This window comes from Oratosquilla oratoria, chromosome 21 (genome assembly GCF_046742065.1).
Source record: "Oratosquilla oratoria isolate Oo_2021 chromosome 21, ASM4674206v1, whole genome shotgun sequence".
In the NCBI taxonomy this organism is placed as follows: domain Eukaryota; kingdom Metazoa; phylum Arthropoda; class Malacostraca; order Stomatopoda; family Squillidae; genus Oratosquilla; species Oratosquilla oratoria.
Window position 1 is genome coordinate 48,162,549 of NC_134797.1, and position 12,500 is coordinate 48,175,048.

Here is a 12,500-nt window from a genome sequence, read left to right on the forward strand (position 1 = left end):
AAGAAAGAAAAATGGGCACCTTCATACGGAAGTCCACTTTTATTTATGATTTATATGACGGGGGACTTTACGTGCTGTTTCAATTAAAAAGTTATTTTTCGTAGTTTGTGTGTTTTACTTGCCCTTATCATCCTAAAAAACAATATATCAATAAACCTTAATCTTTCAATATATCAGCCTCATGATGATGTTTATAATCATCCATCGAGGTTGTGATGAATAACATTCCATGGTAAAATTCAGTCCATGACAACGACAATATACAACCATGAGCACTGTATCAAACAATACATCATTCACAACAACAAACACATAAAATACACACACACACATACACAAAAAACACTCACACACTCACACACCAGACAACAACATATAGAATTATTTGCAAAACCCTATTCACATTTGCACCACATAACAGATATTGCACAGGAATGAAGCAAATATCACTAAGAACGTTGAGAACAATTGGTGGACATGATTCATGTGCAGCTATCATGTTCACCAGAAGAAAGAAAAGTGAAGAAATACTGGATATGGGCCAATGTGGTTCTAATTTCTAAAAAGAGGAATTTCTAGATTATAGACCAATAATGTCCTTGATCAGCATGGAAGCTATGTGAGAAAAAGCTGGCAAACTATATGAAAATGAGGAAGTTCTATTCAGAAAAGAAAAGGTGATTTGTTTAAAACTTGTTGAATTTTTATTCAAAATTAATCGATGTGCTACAGAAGAGGTGGAAGGGTGGACTGTGTATACCTGGATCTTGAGAATATTTTTTGACAAGGTACCTCACAAGACATTTATATAGAAATTCAAACATATAGGAAATCTGCTCTGATATTTGTATGACTTCTTGAAGAACAGATTGTTGAGGAGGGATGTCAAGGATAGGATGTTAGATTGGAGGGAAGTATAACTAATGGGGTCCCACTGAGCTCAGTATTCGTACCAGTTACGTTGTTGACACACATTAACGAAACGACAGATGGAATAAAGCTATGATGATTTCTTTGACAAAATGTAGTAACACATTTATAAAATAATCACGAAGAACCCACAGTCGGAATAAAAGGAAACTTAGAAGAAAATATAACTTCTGTATTTCGGCTAATAGCTATAGCCCTCTTCCTGAAGAGGGCTATAGCTATTAGCCGAAATATAGAAATTATACTTTCTTCTAAGTTTCCTTTTATTTCGACTGTGGGTAATTCGTGATTATGATGATTTATTCGCTGACAATACCAAGATCATGAGGAAAGTAAATAATGAAAATTGTTGTAAGAAATTACAGGAAAATCTAGATAGAATTAATGAATATATAAAAGTAGAAAATTTATTTCAATGTTAAAATTCCAAGTTATTTGAAATGGTTAAAGATAAGGCAAGGCCACCATTAAACTACAATATTGGAAATGAAGTAGCAGAAAGTCTTGGCAGAATTAATGTATAAGTGAGAAATCATCTGTATACAACTTGTCATAAACCTTTTGAATTTACTATTCTAGGTATTTTATTTTATTTCATATTATAGGAATAGTGTCAAGAAATGCGATACGAAATAAACTAAACTTACACAATACGTTGGCTACACTTTGAAAAGGCTTGCCTAAATAATAGTTACCCATAATATATTAACATATATTTTTCTTACGCACATATTTTCTTCGATTTATTTAAGGTATAACTATATCTTATTCCTTCTTGCCATCTCTATTTATTTCTTATCATATCTATCGTTTCTACTTGCTTATTCATGCGAGTATATATATTCGTATAATAAATTTTACACCCGTGTTTTTTTATGTTCATGATATTTCATCTGAACTGCCTATTTACTGCCGTATTCAGTTGTTTGTAGTTGCAATAATTCTACAAGGTTTCAAGCCAATACCCAGTGCAAATTCTCTGATCAACAAATGACTTGATTAACATTGAGTCACAGGCAAAAATATAATAATATACTGGGGATGACTAAAAAAAAGGCCAAAACAGAGCAAAACAAATGAACAGCAAGCCGTTTTATTACCAAATGCTTAAATTACCTTAATTTAAGTACGCAACGGTTTGTTGGTGATTTGTCTTTTGTGTAGCACCGGAGGGGAAGGGGCGGGAATGTACAACATTGTATTTCCAAGCGTGACCATAGGAAACCGATTTATGTCAGGCGAGTGTAATATCGGTCTCACCAATTAGTGACGATTTATATATTCATCATGGCTACCGTCAGACGAGTTTATTCATTCGAGGAGATCCTTCACCTGCGTCGCTAAACTGGAACGATAACGACAAGTTAACGAGCACTTTCCCTCTCAACCCAACACAACCCAGCCTAAGGACACACACTCCAGGTGGCAGTCACAAGAGTGATTTTGTAATTGGCGTTATTATTGTTGTCATTGTCGTTGTTGGTGGTGGCGGCAGTGTTGTTGCTATTGTTGTTGTTATTGAATTTGTTGTTGTTGTTGTTATTGTTGTTGTTGTTGTTGGTAGTGTTTTTGGTAGCGTAGTGGTAGTGTCTTGTAGTGTTATTGTTATTGTTGTTGTTGACTGTGTTCTTTTTATTATTGTTACTGTTGTTGTTGGTGGTGGTAGTGGTAGTGATTTTTATAGTATTTTTGTTATTGTTGTTGTTGACTACGTTCTTCTTGTTATTGCTGTTACTGTTGTTAGGGATAGTGTTCTAGGGTGATGCAAACAAGGTCATCATATTAAGACAACAGGGCAGGACTCGCAGTAATGGATTTAAATTGGACAAATTCAGATTTAAGAAGGAAATAGGCAAGAGCTGATTTACTAATAGGGTGATCAACGAATTGAATAGACTCAGTAACCACGTAGTGAGCCCTGAAACTATAGGTTGTTTTAAGAGACGGTAAGGCAACTTTATGGACGGGTATGACAGGTAGTAATGAATATGGAACTGCCTAGTGTAGGCTTTATGGTCTCTTGCAGTCTCCTTCATTCTTATGTTCTTAGTCCTCACTCACACATAGGCCCACTCTCTCAATCACTCACCAACCTACTCCCTCACATACTCGTTCGCTCACTCAGTCACTCATTCTCTCAATCACTCCCCCATCCACTCCCCCAGTCACTCACTCGCTTAATCATTCACACACCCACTCCCTCAGTCACCCACTCGCTCAATCACTCACCCACCCAGTCACTCACTCGCTCAATCACTCAATCAGACCATCGTTCAATCGGCCATTTCAAGTCCACTGCGTTGCTGAACAAAGGCTTTCCCAATTTTTACTCCATCTCTCGGGCGTATCGATAGGGGCAAGTATAATAAAGGGAATCGTACTTAATTCGCTTTGAGGACGCCCCCACGGACCAGAGCCACCATGTTCTCTTTTGTGGATTGGAGAATAATCTCCACTCAAAGGTGAATGATGATAATTTTTATACTTCTACTCTCCGCCCCTTATGCTACAACTTCAATCCCGGGAATAGAAGCTGGTCATGTACGTTCAAGAAAAAGTATATTTATAATGGATGTTAAATCTATTTTCGTTTTTGTTATTGTTATTATCCTTGGCCTGGTGGCTAATAACCAGAAAAGAGAACTATAGGAAAGAAATAGAAATAGATAAGAAAAAATAGCATGAAAGTATATTAACATATGTAAATAAAGAATATAAATAACGAATAACAAGAATGATAAACTTGGGGAATAGAAAAAAAAAGAAATTTAGATACGTTGATTTGAAACAAATTTGAAAAAATAGATCAATGAAATATATATCAGCATATATGAAAACAATAACAATAGAAGTGAGAGTTATTAAATGAACCATAAAATGAAAAAAAATAAAAACAGAAAAAAGAATGAAAATAAAAATAAAAACAAGAATAAGAAAATGTGTTTGTGCGTGTGTGCGTGCCCGCCCTGGTACGGTTCAAAAGAACACTGTATCTGGGAGACTGGGATGCGATGTTGTCTTTGCCCAAAGAATCGTCGCGCTCGCCCGAGATCTAGATTCTTCGGGAAACATGTCGCGTCTCGAAAACTACCATTTAGGCCACCTTCTCGGCAAGGGAGGTCTCGGCAACGTTTTCTCTGCTCAAAGGATCAAAGACGGTACCCCGGTCGCCATCAAGTGGATCCCCCTGACGACGGTCGATTCCTGGGGGCGTCGACGCGGGAAGACGGTGCCCATGGAGGCCGTCTTGCTGGAAAGGGTCCAGCACATACCGGGGGTGATTGGACTCTACGACTGCATCACCGTCGAAGGCTCCTTCTTCATGGTGATGGAGCTTCCCCCCGGGGCCGTGTCGCTCTCGAGCTACACGAGGTGCGACAACGGCGAACCTCTGTCCATGGACAAGGTCAAGAGACTCTTCCGCAAGATAGTCGAGACAGTGGAGAACTGTCTCGTTGCCGGAGTCTCCCACAAGGATATCAAGCCGGAGAACGTCCTGCTCTTCAGGGATGAGAGCATGGGCGAGCTTGATATCCGACTGATCGATTTCGGCTGCTGGGAGATGGCCGAACGCCACTGGGGAACCTTCACGTGAGGGACGCCTCTCTGCAGGCCTCCGGAGTTCATCAGAAGCGGAAGGTTCCTGCACGCCCCGGCCGCCGTCAGGAGTCTCGGGGCGCTCCTCTACCACATAGTGTGCCGCCAGGACCCCTTCGACAGCGTGGCTTCTGTCCGGAGAGCCAGCCCGCTCTTCCCCAGTAATATCCCCAGCCAGTGCAGAGACCTGATCATGCGCTGCTTCGAGAAAGACCCCTGGAGCCAACCCTCCTTTTGCGGGATCTTGTTCCACCCGTAGATGACTGGTCGCCGGGTCTCCTGCTTCCACCTCGAGACGGCCCGCTCGAGAGTACTCAGCAGCATCAGGTGGCCCCGATTCTGCTATCAGGCGTCAGCGAAACTAAACATGTGTTTCATGTTTGGGAGTTAAACAAGACGCCGCCGAAGAAAATCAAATCAGACAAATAGGCAAAAGAGGAAATACAAAATACAAGAAAAAATACATATAGAAAAAAGAAATTAGAAAAATAGAAAACTTGTATAGAAATATAGAAGAATAAATTGCAGAAATTGAAGTATAAAAGTTAAATAGAAAACATATGAAACGGAAAAAATAGAAAATTTAAACAGAAAAACAGAAGAAAAAGATAAAATTAACAAATAAACTAGTAAAATTTGAAAAATTATATGGAAACAGAAGAACAGAATAACAGAATAGAAAAACGAAAAAATAGAAATATAAAAAAACAAAAAAACAGAAAAAAACAAACAGAAAAAGTACGATAGAAAAATGAAATAGCCAGTCGCTAGGTCTACAAAGCTTACGAACTCTGAAGTCTCATCCGATTGTAAGAAAGCCGTCGATCAGTAATCCAGCACATGATTCAGTGCCATGGCTGACTCCATGGGTACAAGTTCCTCCCCTCAGCTGAATAGAATTGTCGGACGCCAAAGTTTACAGAATAGGTCAAATGCGACAAATCGATGTAAGAGTCAGGAGATTCGTAACTACTATGGAGTCCGTGTTGAGGCCTCGCTTGATTTGATAAAGTGTTGAAGAAGAACCTTCAAATCAATATGAGGATCAGGATATTCGTAAGTACTACGAATCCCGTTTTAAGGTTTTGCTTGATTTGATATTTGCTTCACATCGATGTAAGGGTCAGGATATCCGTAACTACTACGAATCCTGTTTTAAGGCCCTGCTTGATTCCATAACGGCTTGAAGGGGAACATAAGAACAAAATGTCATATGAATGAATGTCACTGCAAGAGGCCATAAGGCCTACACTAGGCAGTTCCACGTCCCTTAACACCTGCCATCCCTATCTATAAAATTATGTAATCTCTCCTCTTAAAACAACCAATTGTTTCAGGAAGGACAATTGCCACCTCACTACATCCAAGTGGTACCCCTGGGGTAACACCGAAAATGAGAAGTGACTGAATCTAACAGTACGTTTAGCCACCGCCCCTCAAAAATAGATAGATAAGTAGATAAATAATTTTACTCACCGCGCATAATAATAGAACTATCATTAATCGCCCTGGATTTACTCTCTTTCTAGTTATAGTGAATTATGATCAATGGACAGAACATACAGAGTTGGACGGATTAGTTAGTCGTCTCTATTTCTCGCTGTACGTTCAAAATCCCATAAATCAAAATTCTATATATCTAAATATTCTAGGATGTTGATAGTATGAATGATCACTATATTTATGTTAAAGAATATTTTCATTTGACAAATTGATTTCGAATTCAGGACACCTACTCATGATGTTTAAAGAGACTTACAATCATTCAGTTTGCCAAGATTCGGGCCTTTTTATTATTATTATTATTATTTTTTTTTTTTTTTTTTTTCTTGCAAAACGGCAGAGCTGAGCGTTACCGAAAAATCTGGGGTGGATTTCCGTCAATGCTTTACCGCTTTTAATTTTCTTGGAACTGTCCGTCAGTATAAAAGGATTTTTGGCATTCACTGAGCATTTCTTTGATCTATATTAGTATTTTTTATTTATCATTTAATTTATATAATTGTTAGTTTATTATTTCATTTTGCATTGTATAAAAATATCATGCACAAATATTTGATCATTTTTATTTTGCATTGCATAGAAAATATTACGGGCTGCTCTACAAAGAAAATTAAATTTATATATTTTGTCATATATTATTTTATTTTGATGCAAATTCCATGGGTTTCATTCACTAAACCATTATTTTGATTGTGACTTAAACATTGAAAGAATAATGGATTAACCTTCATATAACATTGTTTTTTTTTTTTACAATTTCTAGACAGAATATATTATCTTATTAACTGCGAATTCAGTTCATATGTTTTTGACTACAGTAAAAATTGGCTAAATATTAATGTATCAATGTACTTTGATCTATATTTGTTCTGTACTCTTAGCAAGTGAACACCAGTCAAATACAGCCAAGTGGCATCAAACTGGAACTTCCGCGGCCGGGTCTGACCTGCTTTTCCTGCGTGACCCAAGGCTAACCTAATCCGGTGCAAATGTGTAATTACGCACCACGAGTGATTAATCACTCTTGCCTCTTCACCGACACCTACGCCCTCTCACCCCATCATACATATTATCCTTACATATTATCATTATGTAAATCAGTTCAGTTCTGATCAACTAATAAATAACAAACTGCCCCCTAACACCGTAGCCCACAACCCCAAGGGAGCCATGGGAAGATTTTAACGAACACTAAATGATCGTTACTATTGCCCAATATTCCGTAATGTAAAATATTAATGACGATGTAGTTATGGTACATGATCTGCAATATATTTTGCTATTCTTTGATGTCTTAAATATATTGTGTCATTCTTCATTACCATCCCTACACTGTCAAAAATATTGCGCAATAACATTGATCGTTTAAGGTTCGCTATAGGTGGGGCCATGGACTGCTGTTACAAATTATACATTTCTATGTAATGTGAGGAATCTGAATATGAAAAACTTCTATCACTCTGTCTTGTCATATCACAAAAATCTATCAACTATAAGATAATTATTATCGACTTTGTAATAAAACAAAGGTTTTCCCTTAATCAATATTTTATCATTATTTGTTATCTTATTGTTATTTGTTTATTTATTCATTTATTTATTTATTTATTTATTTATTTTTCACCTTTTTTGGCGGGGTAGGATTTGGGAGAAAAGTGAAAGGGAGCGACATAAATGTTGAGAATTCATGAAAGGGGGCGAATGGAGGGGAAAATTGACGGTGGTATTCTTAAAAAAAACATTTCCTTATATAAATCTTATATAAATCCTTGGAAGGCAAATATTTATATAAGGAAATACCATTATAAGTACCATTATAAATACCATTATAAGTACCATTATAAGTACCATTATAAGTATTCTTAAAAAAAAAATCTTATATAAATCTTTCCCTTCCAAGGATTTATATAAGATTTATACAATTAAATATTTTTTCTTGAGAATACCACCGACAGATTCTTACGGTGGTATTCTTAAAAAAATATTTTATATAAATCTTTCCTTTTTAAGGATTTATATAATATTTATATAAGGAAAGAATTTATTTTAGGAATATCACGGTGAGAATCACCCAGTAGCGTGAAGAGCTGTGTGGCGAAGAGTCCTGGCATCCAATCAGATCATTTAGGGAAAAATAATAATAATAATAATAGTAATAATAATAATAATAATAATAACTTAATAAATTTGTTTGTTTTATATCTAAATCGAAGAAAGTATTTGCTTTATATTTCATTTGTATTTACATGTTCAAAATATCTTCGTTTCTTTTAATGTTTCTCAGTGCTGTAAAGTCTTGGGCTTGAATCTTTAAAGTCAAGGAGTTAGCCACTGGCGTTTCCACTCTAGATATCCTTATCGTTGGCAACGCCGCGAAACTCTTTTGAAATTTTGTTCTGTCTAATATAAAATTATTTTATTCAGTTTACAAGGACACCAAGGGGCGTTGATTGATCAAAATAGTGAATATTTATGAGAGCGAAAAATCCTGTCCCTGGTTTAAAAAAAATAGTAGAATGCATACATTGAAATAAAAAAATGGGAAATTGCGAGAAAAAAAAATAATAGGACAACTACGAAGCAACCAAACTGGCAACATCAATAAGGACAAACTACGCCACAAAGCTCAAACTAACCCAGTCTAAGGGGAAGTGGGGAACGTCGACATTTCTACTGTACATCAACACGTCGACATTACTACTGTACATCAACAGGTCGACATTACAACTGTACATCAGCACGTCGACATTACTACTGTACATCAGCACGTCGACTTAAGACAAAGACGACTCGACAAGATATCTTCCGAACGAAGAAGACAGACGTTTTCAAGATCAACTTCCCCTGCAACCATTGCTACCTACACAGCCCTGTTACTTTGCTGTCGCGCTGCAAGTCATGCCACGGTTGCCTCGATACGAAAATCACTTGGTTACTGCAGTTCCTCCGCGTCTTCCCGACCACTCGGTCGTCGTTTGTCTGCGGAGGGGTCGCCCTGTCGGGCCGCGTAGACGAAACTGGCCTTGTTTCTCTTGGCTCGGTTCCCCCCTCCCCCGCCTTCCCTTATAGTGCGAAGCAGACACTTCCCCTACCACTCTCTTGTACTTCTCTCTCGCTCTCTCTCTCTCTCTCTCTCTCTCTCTCTCTCTCTCTCTCTCTCTCTCTCTCTCTCTCTCTCTCTCTCTCTCTCTCTCTCTCTCTCTCTCTCTCTCTCTCTCTCTCTCTCTCTCTCTCTCTCTCTCTCTCTCTCTCTCTCTCTCTCTCCCTCCCTCTCTCTCTCTCTCCTCTATATCTCTCTCGTCTCTCTCTCTCCTCTATATCTCTCTCTCCTCTCTCTCTCTCTCTCTCTCTCTCTCTCTCTCTCTCTCTCTCTCTCTCTCTCTCTCTCTCTCTCTCTCTCTCTCTCTCTCTCTCTCTCTCTCTCTCTGTCTCTCTTTCTCTCTCCGCCTTCCTTCAGTGATATTACTCTTCACTTCTTCATTTCTCTCTCTCCCTTTTCTGTGACTCTCGTCTAATTTCCTCTGATTATCTCCGTCATGTATTTGTGCGTCTGCTTATCTCTTATTTTCTCTTGTTTTTTTTATATATTAGTCTTCATCATTGTCTGTGATGATCATAACTTGCAATATCATTGCTGTATTATTATTATCTTTTGCGGACATTATAATTTTTGATAAATAGATAACTCAGGAATAGCTTCCTTACGTATTTCAGTTCTAAGTGCGCGAGAACAAAGAGACATACTGTAGCACACACACAAACACTTACACACACACATTTACACACACACACACACACACACACACACACACACACACACACACACACACACACACACACACACACACACACACACACACACACACACACACCATCACGTAGTTGAACAGGACATACATATAGATTATATTCTGACCGTCGGTCACCTGACACTTTCACAAACAGAAACTACAATTGAATGTAAACAAAACGACCCCGCCCATCGAAGTTCTCAAAATATGAGTAAATAGACAAACAAACAAACGGACAAACAGGAAAACAGACAAACTGACAGACAGAAAAATAGACAAACAGATAACCAGACAAAAGCACAAGCAAGCAAACATACATACAAACATAAAAAGACAGACAAAAATATAAAAACAAATAAATCAAACATACAAACAAGCAAACAGAAAAAATATAGAGAAACAGGCCAATTAACAAGTAGGATGAATTAGGTAGTACGACCTCTTGGATTTGAGATCTGCACCAAGACCCCGTCCAAGAGTTTGTGGCCTTATTGGATAGCACAGTTCAGTCAGTTCATACATGTGGCAGGACATTGAGGTCTTTGAAAGCTTTGCGTACCTTGATAGTGAAGTACATAACAGTGTTGGGCCATGTCTGGAAGTATTTCGAAGGATTATCATTGCCGTTGTCGTTATTTATGAAGGTAAGTTAGTGCGAACGACTGATGAGCGATGGAGCAAGTGTATTACTGAGAGGACGCCGCCAGATGGGAAGCATGGAAGAGGGAGACCAGACAGAAGGTGGAGAGACGAGATAGAGATGTTCGCAGGAGTGACGTGGCAGGGGTGGGAGCGGTCGTGTGAATCATGGAATGCTATGAAGGAGGCCTTTGTTCAGCAGTGGACTCGGGATGGCTGATTTGATATTGAAAATTCGAATCTTCAAGTCACTTGTGCTCCTTGTCTTGCTGTACGGCTGTGAGACATAGACACTGAATTTTGACTTGAAGAGGCGGATCGGCGTCTTTGGTACTGTGTTAGATGTTATATTTCACTGATAGTATCATCCTTATCTAGAAGTAATTGGGATCGAGTTAGTTGTATCCATATATCCCATCACTGTCGCGACGGGGGTGGGGGATTAAAAGACTTCTGGTTCCTTGGTGGGTTTTATTTCGTCCGCCATTTGCAAGCGTATCAGTACAGATACAAACATACAAATGCCACTTAGTACGTGTGTTTCTCGACCTTCCTATTCGATCTTATGTATAATGGATTAAATAGCTATGCACGGATATCAAATACATAACAAAGTGCCTTCGGAGAATCATGGGGTATCGCTGGAATGACTTCATTATTCATATCAAACCAGAGAAAGTATTGTGAGACTCAGTTTAGGCTAGTTAGATTTAGCATAATTCGTAAACAACGTCAGATCCGGCTATATGGGCATCATGTGGCACGTTTCCCTGGTGTTGATCCTATTCAGCGTTGTCTCCACAAAACTCGAAAGACAACCCTCGTCCTCGATGGAGGAGGAGATGAAGGGGACGCCCAAAGAATTCATGGCTGCAAGGGTAAGTTGATCGAACCTGTCCAGGGTTGTTTGGAGTGGGATGGGGAGGGTGTCTGCATGGGAGTTTGCTCAGAGAGACCGTGAAGGGGACTGGTGCCGGAGTGTGAATGAACCAACACACTCATGTCATATGATGCCCCTAAGGCCTAATTGATGATGATGGTGACATTTATTTCTGTTTCAGTCCTACATCTCCATCGTTAGGTGTGTCACGGACTTATAAAACAAGTGAACTCCTTCGTAAATTATGAGGACACACAAAGATAAATTAAATAGACTGGCTGAAGCCAAAATAATAGAACACTCCAAGGTATGGATAATTATAATTACATTTTAATTTATAGTTACGCCTAAACTATTAAAGAAAACAGTTGAGCCAGATTTACAGAGAATAGGATATCTTCCCGCGCATGCGCTCCAAGGTTGGCTTGCGTGAGTCGTTAATGTAAATTATATTCAAAATCCCGGTCGTAACTATATTCTGCTTGTTTATTTTATTCTGACATAGAAAATCTTATTCATTGCCCTCCATAGAAAATTATGGTAATTAATTTTACATTTGAAATAGTGTTTTGGGTTTGACTGTAAATAGCAGTATTTCCTTTTTCTTCGTTTAGTAATGTTTACTATTTGGGATGTGGGGGTGTACATCCTTTTACCCCTCCACAGCCTCCCACCATATCTATTTTCTAAATTTTATATGATTTTAGTGTTTCATGGCATGATTCTGCTTATTTCCTGGTGATACACAACTATTTTCATTTGTATCTACCTCGGTAAAGACGATTCATGTCGTTTTTCGGTTTCTAATTTATGTCTTATTTTCTCAAGAGTTTTCAAGCGAAATAAAAGAAGAGAAGAGCATTTCCCTTAGCCTCTTCGGGTGTTCTACGGATATCCCACCACCTCCACCTCCCACCACTACCCCTCCTCCTCGCCAAGGAATTTTGGATGAGTGGGTGGGTGGGTAGGTGTGTTGTGTTACCCCCAAGCAGACGATTCCCATGCCTCTGCCGCTATTACAGGGAGTGGCAGCAACCCAAGTTGAAACAATCGCTTCTTCTTCTTCTTCAAAGGTTCGATCAAGTTTCTAGTGACAAAGGAGTCTTACGAGGGTTGAATTAAATCGTGTGCCGGCGAGCAGAACAGAAGGAGAAGTGCCG